The sequence below is a fragment of the Scyliorhinus torazame genome, chromosome 30, assembly GCF_047496885.1.
Source record: "Scyliorhinus torazame isolate Kashiwa2021f chromosome 30, sScyTor2.1, whole genome shotgun sequence".
In the NCBI taxonomy this organism is placed as follows: Eukaryota; Metazoa; Chordata; class Chondrichthyes; order Carcharhiniformes; family Scyliorhinidae; genus Scyliorhinus; species Scyliorhinus torazame.
Genome location: NC_092736.1, coordinates 1,412,981 through 1,433,116, shown reverse-complemented (window position 1 = coordinate 1,433,116; position 20,136 = coordinate 1,412,981). Strand labels below are relative to the sequence as shown.

At 45.1% G+C, this 20,136-nt stretch overlaps 1 protein-coding gene across 6 annotated transcripts in view; it reads left to right on the top strand.

The window, feature by feature from the left end:
• The first annotated feature begins 354 nt into the window (after nucleotides 1–354).
• otud7a (OTU deubiquitinase 7A) overlaps nucleotides 355–20,136 on the top strand; it is a 162,672-nt gene continuing 142,890 nt past the window's right edge. For 3 of the 6 annotated variants that reach the window (XM_072492640.1, XM_072492644.1, XM_072492639.1), the window contains exon 1: nucleotides 355–530. The gene's annotated coding sequence lies outside the window, so the exon portion shown is untranslated. The remainder of the gene's footprint in view (nucleotides 531–20,136) is intronic. The other 3 variants (XM_072492643.1, XM_072492641.1, XM_072492642.1) reach the window with 1 other exon arrangement.

Sequence of the window (20,136 nt, the reverse complement as noted above, 5' to 3'; positions counted from 1 at the left end):
CTTGCAGAAGGTCACACTGCAGTTTGCGGCAACATGCCCCGTTTTGCCACAGGTGTGGCATACACGTGGCTGTCCCACGTAGTAGAGGTAGCCACAGTACCAAGTCTTACACCAGGTTAAAGTCCAACAGGTTTGTTTCGATGTCACTAGCTTTCGGAGCGCTGCTCCTTCCTCAGGTGAGCATCTCCACATCTTGGTGGGACTGGTTAACCACAGGTGGGCGGGACTAACGGCGGCGGATCGTGGCTGCCCGGAGTGGGCGGGGCTGCGCGGGGATGACGGCTGCAGGGCGGGGCTGCGTCGGATGGGCGGGGCACGCTGCGCGCTGAGTGACAGGCCGAAATGGGCGGTTGAATCAGAGTGCGCGTGCAGCTGGAGTGCGGGAGCGGGCGGTTGAGGTGAAGCCGTCCCCATTAAGCAGCGACCTCCCTCACAGCAATCAGCAAAGACACAAACCCGCCCTGCCATCACCCCTTCCTCCCCGGCTCTGATACTCTGCTTTATAGTCAGGAATTCCTCTCTGGAAACAGGTCAGTGATTGATTTTTGGGTCCAGTTAATGTTTGTCTCTGGGGGATGTGCGGACATCACCATTGGGCAATGCAGTAGATTTTATCTTTATACGTTTTAAACTAAATGCCTTTGGTAAAAATCACACTTGGATAAAATATTGAGGGAGTAATGACAGGATAATTACTCCTGATTGAAATCTGAAGCCTGCATTCATTTAGAGGACGAGAGGCTTTTTATTGCTCTTTTTATTACTGTTATTGTATTACAGTATTTTGCTCATTGAATTTAGTTTTCACTTGATTGCTACGCATTTAATTACTTAATATAAATGCATTTTCCTTTAATTGCACTGGGAATGTGTTTAATTCAAGACCTGAAAGCATTAAAATGACAGACTTTTATCCAAGCTCCATACAAGAGGTTTTGCTGCAACACTGATTAACACACTATTTAATGATCTTGGTATAAAACTATTGAGTGTTTCCTTTCTGCCGACGGTGCAATTAATTGCATTTTACCATATCCTCAAACTCAACTGCATTCGTTCTCTCTCTCTCTCGAGGTGATTGCCTCCAAATGAAATAAATTCAGAGTAAAGCACACAATTTGTTAAATCTGAATAAAATCACCATGCTTTTTTTTGACTTGATAAATTATGCAGCAATATGTGAAATTGATGTTACCGGTCTGGGATGCTGTGCCCTAGCTCTTCAGCAACACACAATCTTGCGTATAAAAATATCACTGTGCCAATTCAGGCAGAAGCATCCAACCAGACAAAGTTTACGGCCTTGACTCTTCGCAGTGTGTGTTAGCCGCTTACAGACCCCTTGTATTTCCTAACGCACAACATCTGGCGACATCTTCCATTTGATTGCACAGTTGCGTTTGTGTGTGTGTGTAATTTGCATATTTATTAGTGGTGTACATTTTCCACACTGTGGAATATTTTGTGGCATTGGGAAAATAGATTCCAGGCAAAGGTTTTGTTCCGGCTGCAAGGGCAGCAAAACATTGCCATCTGGGATGCAGATAAGGTACTGTGATCAAACAAGTTCATCGCGTGTGTGTTGATTTATATTTAGCTTGTCGTGCACTTGCTATTCTGAAATTGTCTGCAGTGGTTTGTAATTTTGCCTCCTATTTTGTTAAAAGAGGCTGTTCAGTATAATGGGAGGCATGTAAAATGGAGGAGTTTGTCAATAGAATGGCTTGCATTGAACAGCTAATGGTTTAGTATCAATGATATATGGGCTCTCATGTGTTCTATTTATTAGAATTGGATGCATGTATTAGCATATACATGATAATTATACAGTTTAAAACCTGTTTTTACTATTGGTGAATATAACCACTCAATTTGCTTCATAAATATCATTAGTTCAGTGGTTCATAGTGGGTTGCATTGGAATATACTCTTCTGCTAAAGAGATTTGGATTTGTACAGTATTGCCTGCATGTATATGAAATAAGATGACATTGGATAATATCAATGGCTGGAAGATCTGGAGGATTTTTTGTATTCCTGCTTGTCGCTGTCTGTAGGTGCTGTACTTCTCGGTATCCAGATGCACACTGTTCTATAAACGATGGTGCTTGGTGAGGGATAACTAATTTGACAATTAGTTAACTAAATGCAAGGATGAGAAATAGTTCCTGAAAATGGAGAATTTTGATTAATCTTGATCAAAAAATACTTGAATTTCTTGTGCCAAATTTACAATAATTCTGTTTTTGGCAATTAAACATTCTTTCTAAATGCCAAAAATTAAAAATGGCTGAATTTTAATTGATTTGACGTGAAGAACCCAGCAGTCAGGGTTTATGCTGCCTCTTCACTTTGCATTTCATACTTGTGCTTCTACCATATATTTTGTGATTTTTTTCAACTCCGATTTATTGCATCAGACACATGGTCCGGTGAAAATTTTGGCATGTGTAATTAAAACAGTGACTTTTAAAGCATACTTTTATTTCTGGGTGGCACGATAGCACTGTGGTTAGCACTGTTGCTTCACCGTGCTAGGGTCCCTGGTTTGATTCCTGACTTGGGTCACTGTCTGTGCAGAGTCTGCACATTCTCCCCGTGTCTGTGTGGGTTTCCTCCGAGTGCTCCGGTTTCCTCCCACAAGTCCCGAAAGATGTGCTTATTAGGTGACTTGGACATTCTGAATTCTCCCTCTGTCTACCCGAACAGGCGCCGGAGTGTGGTGACTAGGGGCTTTTCACAGTAACTTCATTTCCTTGTTAATGTAAGCCTACTTGTGACAATAATAATAAAAGAAGGGTTGAGAAGAGAAGTTGGAAATATAAAGTTGACAATAATGGGGGACATGTATATTGGTGTTCAATGAAGTCTTTATTTATTCTGCCAAAAAAAGCAAGAACCGACTAAACACCGAAGATACGCCATCGAATAATAAAGGCATAAGGGAAACAATCATGGTTATAAAAACGAAAGAGGCATACGTCAGTATTTCTTCTTGGGTTTCCTCCGGGTGCTTGGGTTTCCTCCCATAGATGGATTGGCCATGCTAAAATTGCCGGTTAGGGTGCAGGGATCTTCAGGTTAGGTGGGGTTATGGGGATAGGGCAGGGGAGTTGGGCCTAGGTAGGGTGCTGTTTCAGCAGGTCAGTGCAGACTCAATGGGCCGAATGGCCGCATCTTGAACTGTAGAGATTCTGATTCTAGTACAGGGACACGGGAGATTATGAAGGAATTAGGAATGACATTTAAAAAAATTAGGACGGTGAAGAGTAACTATGACATTAAATTATCAAGGAACATAAAACAAAATAGTAAACTACTGTACAGGAATATCACTAAGGGATGGACAGGATAAAATCACAGGCAGTGATAGTGAAGCAGAAAAATAATTAATGAATTACTTTCCTTCGGTATTTATCTGGGAGACCGATCATAATGTGAGATGGGACTAGAAACAATATTATGCAATTTTAAGATGGTGAGAAATATTAGATGAACTAACCAAACACGAGGATAAAACTATGGATCCAAATGGATTACATCTGTGCATTTTAATAGAACCTAGGAAGGCATTAAAAACGGTACTATTACTATTTAATAATTTATTTAAAAAGGAAAGGGCTGTGACAGAGGATTAGCAGACAGCTCACCTAATACCATACCTATATTTGAGAAGGAAGATCGAATATGTCCAGGGAACTATTGGTCCATCATCTCAACATTGTGCAGGAAATATATTGGGATTCCTCGTGAAAGTGAAAGCAGAAAACGGCTCAATTAAAAATATAATGATGAATAATCAGCATGAATTTCAAAAGGGAAAATCTTTCTTGACCAACCTCATTGAATTCTTTGAAGAGGTAAGAAAGAGAGAGGATAGACAAGGGTAATGAAGTTCATGTAATTTATTTAGATTTCCAAAGAGCCTTCAATAAGATGCACACAAGTAAAGTCAGAGTATGTGGAGCAAGTACAGAAAGCATAGGTATAAAGGTAAATCGTAGCTATTCAAAGTGACAAAAGGTGGAGTCCCACAAGAATCTGTGCTGGATGGACCTCTCGTTTTCAACATATATGTTAATAATTTAGACTTTAAAATCCATTCAAATTTGACATTTGTGGATGATACCAACTTTTTGGGGGGGGGGGGGCGGGATAGTCAATACCAATGAGGAATGCAACAAATTACATGAAGACATTAACAAACTTTCAGAATGCGCATAGAATTGGGAACTGGAATTCCACACACACGTGAGGTATTAACATTTTGATAAGGAAAAATAAGGTCACATAATACTTGAAAATAAAAGTCCTACTGGGATGGAGGTACAAAGAGATCATCTGGAGGACAAATACACAAATCACAAAGTGGTGACATAGATTAACAAAGCAATTTTAAAAGGAAAAGAAAATAATTATTGGGTTTATTTCTAAAGGGATTGAATTGAAAAGTATGGAAAAATTATGGTAAACCAGTATTTAACCTTGGGTAGACCACAGTTGGAGTCCTCTGCGTAGTCTGGTTACTATATAAAGATATAGAAGCACCGGAGAGCGTGCAAAAAAGATGTACAAGGATAGTACCTGAAATATGAGGTTATACCTGAGATGTGAGGTTATACTTAACAGGAAAGAATGAGCAGGCAATATACAAGAAACTGATATTGGCTGCTCCCTTTTTCTAATCTACACACTGTCCCTGGGGACATGATTGAAAGAGTTGTAGTCATCAACTGCTAAAACCAACTGGAGCGCATTATTGCTTGCTACTTAAAGATTTCTATCACAAGATTATTAGAAATAAAGCATATTTAGTACATCTTTGCCTCTAAAATCCCTCACACTGAAGCACCGAATTGGTTTTGAAATGACTTTGTGGTTTTTGTCTCCACTGTTCGATCTGGGAGACCATTCCATTTATTGATCACTGTTTGTGACAGAACTCTCTGTTGGCTTTTCCAGTTATATTAGGTAATCACAATGGAGATTAATCACCCTTCTCAATCTCCCTTCATGTAGAACCATCGCTTTTTTGAGAATTGGCCGGTGGTTTCACAGCCGGATGCCCTTCTGTTGCTAACTCTCTATTTAGCCAGGTTGGGTACTGCCTGCACCACTGGCTGGGTCCTTCCTCAGCTGACAAGTTCTGGAGTGGAACTTGAATCGGGAGCATTCTGGGTCAGAGGCAGGGATGTTACCGGCCGAGCCACGGTAGTGTCACAGCACAGAAGGAGACCATTCGGCCCATCATGTATGCACCAATTTTGGTGTTGATATTCACTCCATACTTGTTTACACCTGTGTTCCATTGTCATACACTTAACGGTTTGGTTGAGTAATTCTTGAGGTTTACCTTTCCCACACCATTTTTGTTCTATACATCTCCTTTTCAATGTTAAGAAACCTAAAGGTCTCCAGCTTGACAATATAGTTAACGGAGAGGTCAAAAAGTTTTTAAAATGTATTCCTCCATGCGTTGTGGACAGCGCTGGCTGGGCCACCACTTATTATCCAACCTGAATTGCCTTTGAGAAGGTGGTGGTGAACCTCTGCAGTTCATCTGGTGTAGGTAGTGCTGTTAGGGAGGTAATTTCAGGATTTTCACTTAGCGACAGCGAAGGAACGGTGATATATTTACATAGTGTGAGGCTTGGAGGGGGACTTCCAGATGATGGTGTTCCCATGCATCTACTGCCCTTGTCCTTCGAGGTGGTAGAAGTTGCAGATTTGGAAGGTGCTGTCTAGGAGCCTTGATGCGTACCTGCTGTACACCTTGTAGATGGTACACACTGCTATCATTGGTGGTGGAGGGAGTGCATGTTGAAGGTGGTGAATGGGGTGCCAATCAAGTGCTGCTTTTTCCTGGATTGTGTCACGCCACTTGTGGAACTGTGCTCATCCAGTGTAGACCATTTCATCTCAGTCCTGACTTGCACCTTGTAGTTTGTGGGTAGGCTTAGAGGAGTCAGGAGGTGAGTTCCTCTCTGTGGAATACCCACCTGCTCTTGTGGCCACAGTATTTATGTGGCTGGTCCAGTTCAGCCTCTGGTCAGTGGTAACCCCCAGGATGTTGATGGGATTTCAGTGATAGTAATACCATCGTGGGGACATGGTTAGATTCTCTCTTGTTGGACATGATCATTGCCTGGCACTTTTGATGGTGCAGGAGTGCTTTGGTATAGGTTTAAATTGGCAGATTTGTGAATGTGAAGAAAATGCAAGAATCTCGAACGTATCACAAAATTTAAAATCAAAATGCACAGCCTGCTTTCTTGTATCAGGAAATGGTGGGAATACTCTGCAAGCCAGGCAGCATCTATGGGAAAAACAGCCAATCAGCCAGTCGTTCATTTCTCCATACTTACGGAGTTGCCCTCACGTTTTCTACTTTACTTTTCAGATTTACAGCATCTACAGTATTTTCGTTTGGATTTTAAAAAAATCCTAATAAGATTTAAATATTTTTTGCTCAGTTTATAAATGTTATCTCTTCCCTACAGGAACTGCCTGTCTCAGTAGCTTCAGAAGATCAGCAGGCTCATATCGTAACTAGTACACATTAAAAATACCGAGGCAGAGGACCTTTAATGAGGCGGGGGGGGGGGGGGGGGGGGGGGGGCTTTACCCCCTACGATGCCCCGGGCACTGATCTCCTTGATCCTGAAGCGGGACAAGGATCCCCTGTAATGTGGCTCTTACAGACCAATTTCCTTGCTAAATGTAGATGCCAAGGTGCTGGCGAAGGTCTTAGCCTTGAGGATTGTGTGCCGCAGATCATCCATGAAGACCAGACGGGGTTTGTGAAGGGGAGACAGTTGAACGCGAATGTGCGGAGGCTTTTGAACGTTATCATGATGCCGGCGAAGGAGGGGGAGGCGGAGATAGTGGTAGCGATGGACGCTGAGAAAGCCTTCGATAGGGTAGAGTGGGGGTACCTGTGGGAGGTGCTGAAGAGGTTTGGGGAGGGGTTTGTCAGGTGGGTTAGGCTGTTGTAGGAGGTCCCGATGGCGAGTGTGGCCACAAATAGGAAGAGGTCCGAGTACTTTCGGTTGCACCGAGGTGTCCCCTGTCTCTTCCCCCCCCCCCCCCCTGCTCTTCGCACTGGCGATTGAACCCCTGGCTATGGCACTGAGAGAGTCGAGGAACTGGAGGGGGTTGGTGAGGGGTGGGGAGGAGCATAGGGTGTCGCTTTATGCGGACGACCTGCTGCTGTATGTGGCGGACCCGGTGGGAGGAATGCCAGAGGTAATGAGGATCCTTAGGGAATTCGGGGACTTTTCGGGGTACAAGCTCAATATGGGGAAGAGCGAGCTGTTCGTAGTTCAGCTAGGGGACCAGGAGAGGGGGATTGGCGAGCTCCCACTAAAAAGGGTGGAGAGGAGCTTCAGATATTTGGGGGTCCAGGTGGCCAGGAGCTGGGGGGCCCTGCATAGGCTTAACTTTACAAGGCTGGTGGAGCAAATGGAGGAGGAGTTCAAGAGGTGGGACGCGTTGCCGCTGTCCTTGGCGGGTAGGGTGCAGTCAATCAAAATGACGGTGCTCCCAAGGTTTTTGTTCCTGTTCCAGTGCCTCCCCGTGTTTATCCCAAAGGCTTTTTTCAGGCGAGTTAACAGGAGTATAATGGGGTTTGTGTGGGCGCGAGGGACTCCGAGGGTGAGAAGGGTGTTCCTGGAGCGGAGTAGAGATGGGGGGGCTGGCGCTGCCCAACCTCTGTGGGTACTACTGGGCCGCCAATGCGACGATGGTGCGCAAGTGGGTGATGGAGAGGGAGGGGTTGCACGGAAGAGGCTGGAGACGGCGTCCTGTGTGGGTACGAGTCTGGGGGCGCTGGCAACGGCGCCGCTACCGCTCCCTCCAAGGAGGTATACCACGAGCCCGGTGGTGGTGGCGGCCCTCAAAATTTGGGGGCAGTGGAGGCGGCATAGGGGGGAAGTTCGGGCCTCGGCGTGGACCCCGTTACGGGGGAACCACCAGTTCGCACCAGGAAGAACAGGTGGAGGATTTTCGGGGTGGCACAGGGCAGGGATACGAAAGTTGGGGGACCTGTTTGTGGACAGGAAGTTCGCTAGCTTGGGTGAGCTGGAGGAGAAGTACGGGCTCCCCCCCCCGGGGAACACCTTCAGGTACTTACAGGTAAGGGCGTTTGCCAGACGGCAGGTGGTGGAATTCCCGTGGCTACACACAGTACAGGACAGGGTGCTCTCGGGGGGGGGGGGGGGGTTGGAGTGGGGTTGGAGTGGGGTTGGAGTGGGGAAGATCTCGGAAACTTATCAGGTGATGCAGGAGGAGGAGGAGGCCTCGGTGGTGGAGTTGAAAGGTAAGTGGGAGGAGGAGTTGGAAGAGGAGATCGAAGAGGGGACGTGGGCAGATGCCCTAGGGAGGGTGAATTCTTCCTCTTCGTGCGCGAGGCTCAGCCTCATGCAGTTTAAGGTGCTGCACAGGGCACACATGACCGGGACAAGGATGAGCCGGTTCTTTGGGGGTGAGGACAGGTGTGTTAGGTGCTCAGGGAGCCTAGCAAATCACACCCATATGTTCTGGGCATGCCCAGCGCTGGAGGAATTTTGGAAGGGCGTAGCAAGGACGGTGTCGAGGGTGGTAGGATCCAGGGTCAGACCTGGCTGGGGGCTTGCAATATTTGGGGTGGCAGGTGAGCCGGGAGTGCAGGAGGCGAAAGAGGCCGGAATTCTGGCCTTTGCGTCCCTGGTAGCCCGGTGAAGGATTCTCCTTCAGTGGAAAGATGCAAGGCCCCCAAGCGTGGAATCCTGGATCAGCGATATGGCAGGGTTCATTAAATTGGAGAGGGTGAAATTCACCTTGAGAGGGTCGGTGCAAGGGTTCTTTAGGCGGTGGCAACCGTTCTTAGACTTTCTGGCAGAACGATAGACATTGGTCAATGGCAGCAGCAACTCCGGGGGGGGGGGCGGGGGTTTACTTTATTTTTGTTTGTTATTTACACTGGAGGGTCTGAGGGGGTGTATATACCTGTTGTGTTAAGTCGGGGTGTTAATGTTAATTTATTATTTATGTACGGGGGGGGAGGGGTTTGGCGGGTTGCTTTTTTAGATTGTGTTTTGTACTTAACCCTGTTGGGTTCTTTTTTCTTATTTTGTTATTGATATTTTATGACAACCTTTAATAAAAATTATAAAAAAAAAAAAAAAAATACCGAGACAGGCCAGCAGCACGGTTCGATTCCCGTAACAGCCTCCCCGAACAGGCGCCAGAATGTGGCGACTCGGGGCTTTTCACAGTAACTTAATTTGAAGCCTACTTGTGACAATAAGTGATTTTCATTTTTCATTTCAAATAGCAGAATTTAATTCAAGACAATATATATTTAGGCATAACACGGTGATTTTGTAGACACGGTGATTTTGTAGACACACTGTATTCAGACAGAAGACACAAAATGACTTCCAATCTCACCCAACTTTTGAATGGTTGGGTGTTTTTTATTTAATTGCTGAGGTTCCTGGTCAATTTAAAATGCAGGAATTTAAGACTGGACTAAATGAAGGCACTCTAACCTGAGAAAATTCTGTCGAGTTGGTGTCAAATATCTGTGGCTCTCTTGATAAAATGGTGTCATATAAACATATGATATAGGAGCAGAAGTAGGCCATTCGGCCCCTCGAGCCTGTTCTGCCATTCACTGTTTGTATTTTGAATTATACATTCTTTTCCATACCTGATAACCGTAGATTCTTGTCAGACAAGGGAACCAATCTACCTTTATCTTACCTTTATCTTAAACCAAAGGGAAAATGCTGGAAAATCTCAGCAGGTCTGGCAGCATCTGTGGGGAGAGAAAAGAGCTAACGTTTCAAGTCCAGATGACTCTTTGTCAAAGCATCTGCAGTAATTTGCTTTTACCGTTATCTTAAAATCTATCTACCTCGCTGTCTCAGGAACCTTCCACTTTAGCATCCACCCCCACACTGGCATCTCCTTCCTCACCGATGGGTTTACAACAGGTAAAACGGGAACGAGGTGAAAGGAACCCACTGGGGCGCACAGGTTAGTACAACCCCTAGGGAGGAGAGGGACATGACCGGGCATTGCCCCGGGCACTCTGGAAACCCAACTTTGCCAGTTTTTCAGGCACTGCCTCGCCAGCAAGATGGCGTGGGAAACACCTTGTTCTAAGTGTTGGATAATGTGGCAAGATAAGCCAGCGAGGTGAAGGGGGGTGGGGACACGGGTAAGTACGACCCCCGGAGGGTGAGGGACATTCGCTTTTCTCACCTGAGCCAGCACTTTGAAGAAAAAAGGAAAATTTCATTCTGTGTTGAAGCAAGTTGTTGTAAGTCAGCTCACTGATTTGTAAGTTGGTATAAAGTTGCTGAAGTGATAGATAACTTCCATTTCTTCAGTCAGCTACCTAATATAATAGAATATACAATATATTAAATTTTCTTCATTCTAGTTTATATCATAGAATTTACAGTGCAGAAGGAGGCCATTCAGCCCATCGCGTCTGCACCGGCTCTTGGAAAGAGCACCCTACCCAAGGTCAACACCTCCATCCTATCCTCATAACCCAGTAACCCCACCCAACACTTAAGGGCAATTTTGGACACTAAAGGGCAATTTATCATGGCCAATCCACCTAACCTGCACATCTTTGGACTGTGGGAGAAAAACGGAGCACCCGGAGGAAACCCACGCACACACTGGGAGGATGTGCAGACTCCGCACAGACAGTGACCCAAGCCGGAATCGAACCTGGGACCCTGGAGCTGTGAAGCAATTGTGCTATCCACAATGCTACCGTGCTGCCCTAGGCTTTGGAGTAAGGTATATTTGAGAGACTTGTGTTTTGTGAGTGTCACATTTTGAGAGATTGTCTTCCCATAGCTTGGGAATGTACGCAGAGAAAGAATGGGGTCTGCTACACAGTCAAGTAGTGCCATGCAAGTAATGAAGAAGTCTCCTGAATGCATTGCTCTCCAAATGATAGTGGTGAGAATGATGGTTCAGAAGCGGGGATGTATGTTGATGACTGTGTTCAACACCATTCGCAACTCCTCAGATACTGAAGCAGTCCGTGTCCAAATGCAGCAAGCCAACATTCCGGTTTGGGCTGACAAGTGGTAAGTAACATTCATGCCACACAAGTGAGAGTCAATGACTATCTCCAGCAAGAGAGGATCTAATCATCGTTCCCTGACATTCAAAGGTATTCCCATTGCTGAATCCCCCACTATCAACATCCTGGGCTACCATTGACCAGTAACTGAACTGGACGAGCCATTTAAATACTATGGCTACAAGAACAGGTAAGAGCCTAGGATTCCTGTGGCGAGTAACTCGCCTCCTGACATCCCAAAGCCTGTCCACCTATAAGGCACAAGTTAGGAGTGTGATGAAATACTCTACACTTGCCTTGGCGAGTGCAGCTCCAACAATCCTCCAGAAGTGTGGCACGATCCAGGATAAAGCAGCTAGTTTAATTGGCACTCCTTCCTCAAACATTCAATCTCCAATGAACAGTTGTAGCAGTATGTATCCTCTACAAGGTGCACTGCAGGAACTCAACAATGCTCCTTAGTGAGCACCTTCCAAACCCACTGTAATCTTGTTGGATGGCCTTATTTATTACAAGAATACTTGTAGTTAAAGCTATAAATGATTTATTAACTGTGGGTAAATTATATACAAGAGAACAGATGAATAACAGTAGAATCATGTACACAAGCAGCCTCTCTCTTCAACTTCCTCTAGCCAGTCTGAGGTCAGCTGACTTTACATTCATTCTGGTCAGATGAGATTGGAAAGCAGGACTTCAAAGCATAATAATCTCCAGATTGTTCCTGGTGCCACATGGTAGTAATTGGAGAAATAGGAGACAGTCTGCTATAGAGATGATTCAGGATAGGGGAACTTTAGATTCCTGTAAGATTGGGACTGCTTCAGGGAGAAGTGGGACTTGTACAGGCCAGATAGATTGGTCCCAGCTTTGCCCTCGCAGGGTGGTATGATAATGAGATGGAAACTGCAGATTGACTCAGTATGATATACTCCTCCCTAAAGCACAAAAACATAAATGCCCAAAGCAATAATTAAATGTATTTTAAGTAAACATTTTTATGATGTAAAAATTCTGAACGTTTGGCAGAGGATTAGAGACATTTAACCAATCATTAGATTAATCTGATAAGCAAAATATTCAAGTTTCACTCTTGTGCTTCGTGACATCTAGAAATGTAGGAAACTTGGAAACTCTAGGGCTTTAGAGAAGGAGTAATCTGGTGGGAAAATAAAGTTAGGATCTATGAATTCAGGTTTATCTCTGGGGAATTTTTCAGTATTAACATCAGTTGGAATCATAACAAAGTGGTGACTCTTCCGGGGTTGTAATAAATCTTGCAGGATTAAAAATCCTTGAATTTGTTGATATCTGAGAATCCTTAAAGAAAGAAACATGGAGGCACTCGGCATAGGAACAGGATCTGCTGTGAAGAATGTTACACGGGTTGAAATTCAAAAATGGCTTTGACTGTTACTAAGACTTCCCTGAGAGCAGAAGATGTAACTGCAGGTTATTTAAAATCCTTGACTAAAGCTGAACAGAGTTAGCAGTTAAGTGAGGGTACAAATAAAAGCAGGATTTTGTAATAATTAGTTAACATCCAACATTTAGAATTTAAAGGAGAAAAACCTGAAATTGATGGATCACAGCTAAAGTTAAAATTCAGTTGCAAATGAAACCGCTTGAGATCAAATGAGACTGAGAAAAACAGAAACTTGTACTGGAGGAGAAAAATAAATGGAAATGGAAAAAGCTTGGGCTTGAGTTTCTGAGAAATCGACAAATCAATTTAGCTAAAGAATAATGGAAGAAAGAGGAGATAGTAGTCCGATGGATGATCTTGATGCCACAGGAATTCGATTGAATCAAAAATATTTGTTCAGTGTCTAAATGTACTTGAAAGATATTTCACCCAGTTTGGAAAAAATAGCTATAAAACTGAAATGGCCAAAAGATGCTTGGCCCTTTAATGTTACAAAGTGTCCCGCCAGGTACAATTATGAATGTGTACGCAGGGCAGCACGGTGGCGCAGTGGTCAGCATTGCAGCCTCATGGCACCGAGGTCCCAGGTTTGATCCCGGCTCTGGGTCACTGTCCGTGTGGAGTTTGCACATTCTCCCCGTGTTTGCTTGGGTTTAGCCCCCACAACCCAAAGATGTGCAGGGTAGATGGATTGGCCACGCTAAATTACCCCTTAATTGGAAAAAATTAATTGGGTATTTTTTTTTTTTTTTTAAATGGATGTGTACTGTTGCTAACTTTGGTTGGCTCTTAAATTTGTTGCCCGTTGGGTCTTTACTGAATTTGCTGTCTTTCTATAACCTTTGCTCTAGTTGCCAGGTATCTTTATGATACCGCCAGGAGGTTCAAGTTCAAGTACTGATCAATAACTCAACACACCAATTAGTAAGATTCAAATCAAAACACATTTATTACACACAGTCAAGCACTACTCATGCATAAAACTACTTTCTAGACTATTTCTATCGCTAAAAGGCCTATACTTCGCTTCGGAACTGGCCCACCAGGTCAGGGGAACAAATGGCTTTTCGTTCGATTCTGAGTCTGCAGGATTCAAAAGCTGGTATGGACTGGTAGCTAGGAGCGCCTATCTCGTAGCGTGCGTTGACTGGAGACTTACTTGGTTGATGCAGCAGCTTAGGCAGTTCACTGTCAAGGGTTGTTTCGCTGCTGAGTGACCCTGCCAAGAAGGACGATTTGAACTTGGGGATTCTATTTTATAGTCCCCTGGGGTTTCCCGCCCCTTTGGGCGGACCCCGTACCTGGTTCCAAGTGATTGGACTGCGTTCCGATCACTTGCATCGATTTCTCCAATACTGGAGCCATTCCCTGATCGCTGGGCGGTCTCTAGGTGTCCGTTGGCTTTCCTTTGTCTTGGCTCCTGTTGGCGCCGAGGAGTCTGGCTTGGCCTTGTTTACCTTAAATGTTTCAATTGTTCCCGGGGATCGCTCATTAATATGCAGATGGCTGTGAGTTTCAGTGCTGTCTGGGTTTCTGCAAGTTTTAATACACAGGAACTTTGCACCTGCTAGTTTTTGCCTGTGATGGCTGAATTTCCCTGTAGTCTTTGCGGATCTCCATTTTAAGTCGGAAAGTGGCCAACCCAGGTGGCTACACTCCCTCCTTGTGATCCCTAGCGTGAAGGATCACATAATGCATTGTCTTCTCTTCCTGACCCAGCGAGCACTCTTCCTCTACACTGACCATAACTATGTATGAAAACTTTTAACTAACAATTCTAAGTGGCGCTATGCATTACAACATTAGAAAAATGGTACCTCTAACTATCCTCTAAAGTATCCTCACTCAAATAATCTACAACACTTTACATGTACAAATAGCAGCAACACAAGTTTCTCTGGCTTGGCAGTCAAGCACAGAGGTTTACATTCTCTCAGTTGTCTTTATTCACAAAATGATGCCGAACGAATGTCCTTTATTGTAGATCAAGGGATTCGGGGCCTGGTGAAAACCAAAAATAGGGGATCTCATCCTGTATACCGGGGTGCGGGAGCGGTAGGCTCTCCTTCACCATTTCCTCATGTGGATAGTCTGCACGATGCTGCAGAATATCGCCAGTACTAAGAGTAATTCTACAATGTACGATAGTGAATACCAGGTTAGAAACGTATCACGCCATGATGGTGTGTTGTTACTTGTCACTGGGCTCTGGGTGCTATGGGGAAGTGAATCATTGACGGCCGGGGGGGGGGGGTGGGTTTGGGGTCATGGGGTTCGCATTCGCGCGCAACCGGATACAAATTACAATAACGACGAAAAACAAGTACGACGTCTTCATTGTTGTCGTCGTCTTCTTCTTCTTTCTTCTCTTCCTCTTTTTCTTCCTCTGAAGTTCCGGAGTTCTATGGACACAAGCATAATATCTGTTACTATCTTGTGTAATATCTTGAATGTTAGCATGTCTGTCTTTTAGTACCAATTTCCCTTTATAATTGGTCACCATGTGTGACTCCCTCATTTATTTATTTTTTAAACCGAATATTTGGACAAGACATCCAAGATAATATTACCGTACTGCGAGCCGTCTCACAGCCTGTGCCATTTACCATCCTAGTGTTTGAGGATGTAAATAGCAGAGGGAAGCAACCATAGGTTGCCAAAACCAAACAAAATAATTTTGAACATAATGAGCCAAAAATGGGATGCGTATGGGCCGTGGTGGGTAAGATTTGAATGGAATCCCTGGGTAGGACGGTGATTAATGCCGTATGTGCTCTACCTGAGCGTAGCTGACCAGAGGGGGTCCTCCGGCAGGGCGGGGATCAATGCCGTTTCTCCACTGCCTGAGCAACCGGCAAGAACGGGTAAGAATGTGGTCGTCGTGGGGGCTGCCTCTCGTGATTACCTTCCTCTGAACTATTGTCTGGGACAAACTTGTACCTTTAACAGCCGGGGCGCGTTAAAGGAGTGGTGACGTGGGATCGTGAAACTTTGGAGTTTACACACAACACTTAACGATGACATTAACGAACAAACATGCTGAAGGTTTCATCAGAAAGGACATCGTAAATCACATTTGGACTGGGGTGTAACTAGCATAGTAACTAGGCAGTGTAGTGTGGCTGAAGAAGAGAGGAAGGAGGAGTGAAACAAAAATGAAGTGGCCTTGCTGAGGTGTCCCTGCCAGGAGAAGTGGTGGGTAAGCGCTCACAATTTACATGGGGCAGCTGTGACCTTGTAGCTGCTGTGGGTGGTGTTCTCTTTCATATCTGGGGGCTAGTCTAGCTGGTGGGGGTCTCCTGCAATCTTGGGCGAAGCGTCCTGACTGCCCACAGTTATAACATGACCCCTTGGGCACATAAGGTGGAGCAGGCTCTCTGGTGCATTGTTCCCTTGGGTATGGTTCCTTGGGTGGGGGGGGGTCGGGGCTGTTGGTGTCTTTGCTGGTTCGGGGGGCATTTGTGGGCTGATTCCGTTGCTGTTTCAGGGGGGCTTGACATTCTCGTGCGTAATGTCCTAATTGTCCGCAATTGTAACATTCTTGAGCTTTGGGCTGGGGTTGGCTGTTCCTGCCCTCATTTACCCATGCGGGGTTCTGGTGTGCTTTAACTGCTTGGAAATCTGCCTCTGCCTGCTGTTCTTTGGGTTTCCTAATTACGGGTTTGTTTTGGACAGATTGCTCCCAGGTGCGGGACAATCTTTTTAAAACCCATTTTTTGTTGTGCGCTTCTTCCGAGGGGTCATAATTGGTACAGGCTTTTTGTCCTGCCTCTGTGGCATGGGAGATAAGGGTGCGGGTCCATTTGGCCATGTTATCTGGGAACAAATGGGCACGGTCTAAGTTTCCAAAAACGACTGTGGGGTGGGTAGTCACTGGATTCATGGGTGCCTGATCTGTCTGTTCTGTGGGGGTTTGGGGTGCTTTTCTCTTTTGGGGCTTTCCTTGCGCACATGTTCCCTGAACATACATATGTGCGGTTTTGTTTAATTCTTGCCAATCAGGGCCGTCTTCCTCATCTAATTGGGATCCAAAGGTGCTCTGAAACCCATTTTGTACTGCATGCAAAGACTGCAGTTCCGCAATCTGCTTCCTGCATTTTGAATGATCCACTGAGCTTTCTCTGTGCTCCGTGGTGGCAGCATGGAGTGCTCTTAACGCTGCTTTTAAATCGCTGCACTGCCTTTGCAATGCCTCTACCTGTTTCTCTGTTTCTTCTCTTACCAGGACTGCACGTTGTGTGTCCTGATAGGCCTTCTCATATTGGGTTTGGAAGCTGCTCAGATGCGCTAGACAAGACTGGTGTGCCCACTTGGCATCATCCACCTCTCTGTCCTTTGCTGCCAACTTCCTTCTCAAATCTATATTCTCTCTCTCAATCTCACTAACATCGACCTTGCTCATTTGATGTCTCTCTTCTATCTCTTTGCGGAGCGTCCGAACGACCTCTTCTGTGCCTTGCAATTGTGCGAGACAGGACACGATTGCCATCGGCTTGCGAGCTTTCCCTAAGCTTTTCTTATGGATCTCTGACAGGTTCTCCCACCAAGTATGTCCTATACTCTCTGGTCCTGTTTCCTCATTATCACAGAATTCACTCCAAAGGGGCCATCCTTTCCATTTGATATATTTCCTGATCTCTTCTTCCCAAACGGGATACTGTCCTACTCTGCTGCTGGTCGTTGCGACCACGAATCCTTGGGGGTTCATAAGGCGTTCCATTGCCTTCATTGCCATTTTCTCTATCTGAATGCTCTTTTAAACCTGGAACGAGGGGTACTAAGGCGATGCTGTAATCACGGCTACGGCGTTCGCTAATTTCCGGAATACAAACTCCCGACAGTTTTTCGCCACACAAAATCTATCAATTTTACCTTATAGCCCTGTTAGTTACGCATGCATTAACATGCTTCCGAATTATGAGGATTGATCAGAACTGCTTGAACATGTGGTTTTTCTGTTCCCAATTGGATTCTCAATTCAAATTTTGGGTTCACCCGGAGTGGTTAGGCCACTTCTAAGTCTGGTCCCGTCAGAATGTCGGCAGTAAATGTTGCTAACTTTGGTTGGCTCTTAATTCGTTGCTCGTGGTGTCTTTACTTAATTTGCTCTGTTTCTGTAACCTTTGCTCTAGAGTCGCCAGGTATCTTTATGATACCGCCAGGAGGTTCAAGTTCAAGTACTGATCAATAACTCAACACACCAATTAGTAAGATTCAAATCAAAACACATTTATTATACACAGTCAATCACTACTCATGCATAAAACTCTACTTTCTAGACTATTTCTATCGCTAAAAGGCCTATACTTCGCTTCGGAACTGGCCCACCAGGTCAGGGGAACAAATGGCTTTTCGTTCGATTCTGAGTCTGCAGGATTCAAAAGCTGGTATGGACTGGTAGCTAGGAGCGCCTATCTCGTAGCGTGCGTTGACTGGAGACTTACTTAGTTGATGCGGCAGCTTAGGCAGTTCACTGTCAAGGGTTGTTTCGCTGCTGAGTGACCCTGCCAAGAAGGACGATTTGAACTTGGGGACTCTATTTTATAGTCCCCACGGGCTTCCTGCCCCTTTGGGCAGACCCCGTACCTGGTTCCAAGTGATTGGACTGCGTTCCGATCACTTGGATCGATTTTTCCAATACTGGAGCCGTTCCCTGATCACTGGGCGGTCCCTAGGTGTCCGTTGGCCTTCCTTTGTCTTGGCTCCTGCTGGTGCCGAGGAGTCTGGCTTGGCCTTATTCACCTTAAGTGTTTCAATTGTTCCTGGGGATCGCTCATTAATATGCAGATGGCTGTGAGTTTCAGTGCTGTCTGGGTTTCTACAAGTTTTAATACACAGGAACTTTGCACCTGCTAGTTTTTGCCTGTTGGCTGAATTTCCCTGTAGTCTTTGAGGATCTCCATTTTAAGTTGGGAAGTGGCCAAGAGCAGTTTGCAGAAGCACTTAAAAGGAAATCCTCAAAGCTTATTGGATTGTCTCTGAAGCTCATCAATTAAAGTCAGAAGCATAAGAAAGAAACACTATGGGACCAGTGGTTTTGATCATTGAGTTAGAGGAAAAAATTGAGAATGAGGGAAATCATGATTATGAAAGAATTCCAAAATAATTTTCCAGTAACCAGTAAGACTTAATTAGATGAGTGTCAAATAACAAATATCCAAGAAGCGGCAGTTTTGGCTGATACCTATGCTGTCTCACACTAACTGTTACATGTGGGGAAATAGTCATGTAGGAATCAACAAGGAAATTGGAGGAATAGAAAATCTGATGATGGAAAATGTACTAGTCCCAGGGAACAAACTGAAGGATTCCAAAATAATAAAGGAGGTATAGGCTAGAACCTAAAAGTGATGTAAATAAAATAATTTCCTTCTGTTGTAATAAGACTGGCCATATTAAAACTAATTGCTGGACATTAAATTGGAGACCGATTGGAATAGTAGGAATGCCGAAGGAATCCTTGGAAAAAGTTGTACCAGGAAAGGAAATGGATGTTAAAACTGTAACAAGTGGTACAGGGGAAATATGTTTCTTCAGAACCTACTGGAAGGGGGATGTGGCTCAGGATGGTCAAGAAAATCTTTCTTCGATTACTGCTGTAGAGAGTCATGCCTCTGGATGTTTTATCTCAAAGGGAGATGTGTTCCCTTACTCCTCCAATATAATGAATAGACAAGTTCTGGAAAGGTTTAAAGATTTTGTGTACAGAAAAGAGGCATTCCCTTACTCTTCTAATCTAGGAGGCAATAAAGATATTCACCGACACTAGGGCAAGTCAGTCACTGATGATACAGATTGTCTTCCAGAGGTGCTGATGAAGGAAAAAGTATTAATTGGAGGTCTGCACTGAGGTTATAAACTGGTCCCATTGCATAAGGTTAGAATAAAAAATGACTTTGTAAGCAGAGAAGTTGCAGTTGGAGTCGTGCATCAAATCTCTATAGCCACCAGCTCCCCTGAGTTCCACCCCTCTGATGTGGGCGCATCTCACAGCCAGCACACGGGACAGGGCAGCACTGTTGTGCATGTGCCGCCGGCAAGTGAGCCAGGGCCCTCTGATCCCAGAGGATGCCCAGCAAAGAACAAAGAAAAGTACAGCACAGGAACAGGCCCTTCGGTCCTCCAAGCCTGTGCCGACCATGCTGCCCATCTAAACTAAAATCTTCTACACTTCCTGGGTCCGTATCCCTCTATTCATGTATTTGTCAAGATGCCCCTTACGTCACTATCATCCCTGCTTCCACCACCACCTCCGGCAGCGAGTAACAGGCACCCACTACCCTCTGTGTTTATAATTTTTAAAAAACTTGCCTCGTACATCTACTCTAAACCTTGCCCCTCGCACCATAAACCTATGCCCCCATGTAATTGACCCCTCTACCTTGGGGAAAAGCCTCTGACTATCCACTCTGTCTATGCCCCTCATAATTTTGTAGACCTCTATCAGGTCGCCCCTCAACCTCCGTCGTTTCAGTGAGAACAAACCGATGCAGGGGCATCGAAGGCCAGGGATATGGTAAGCAACTGGCTACCTCCATCTCCGATGTGCGTCTTGGGGCCACACCTAGACGTAGTGGTAGAGCTAAGAGTCCCAAGCGCATCAAGGATCATTGAGGAC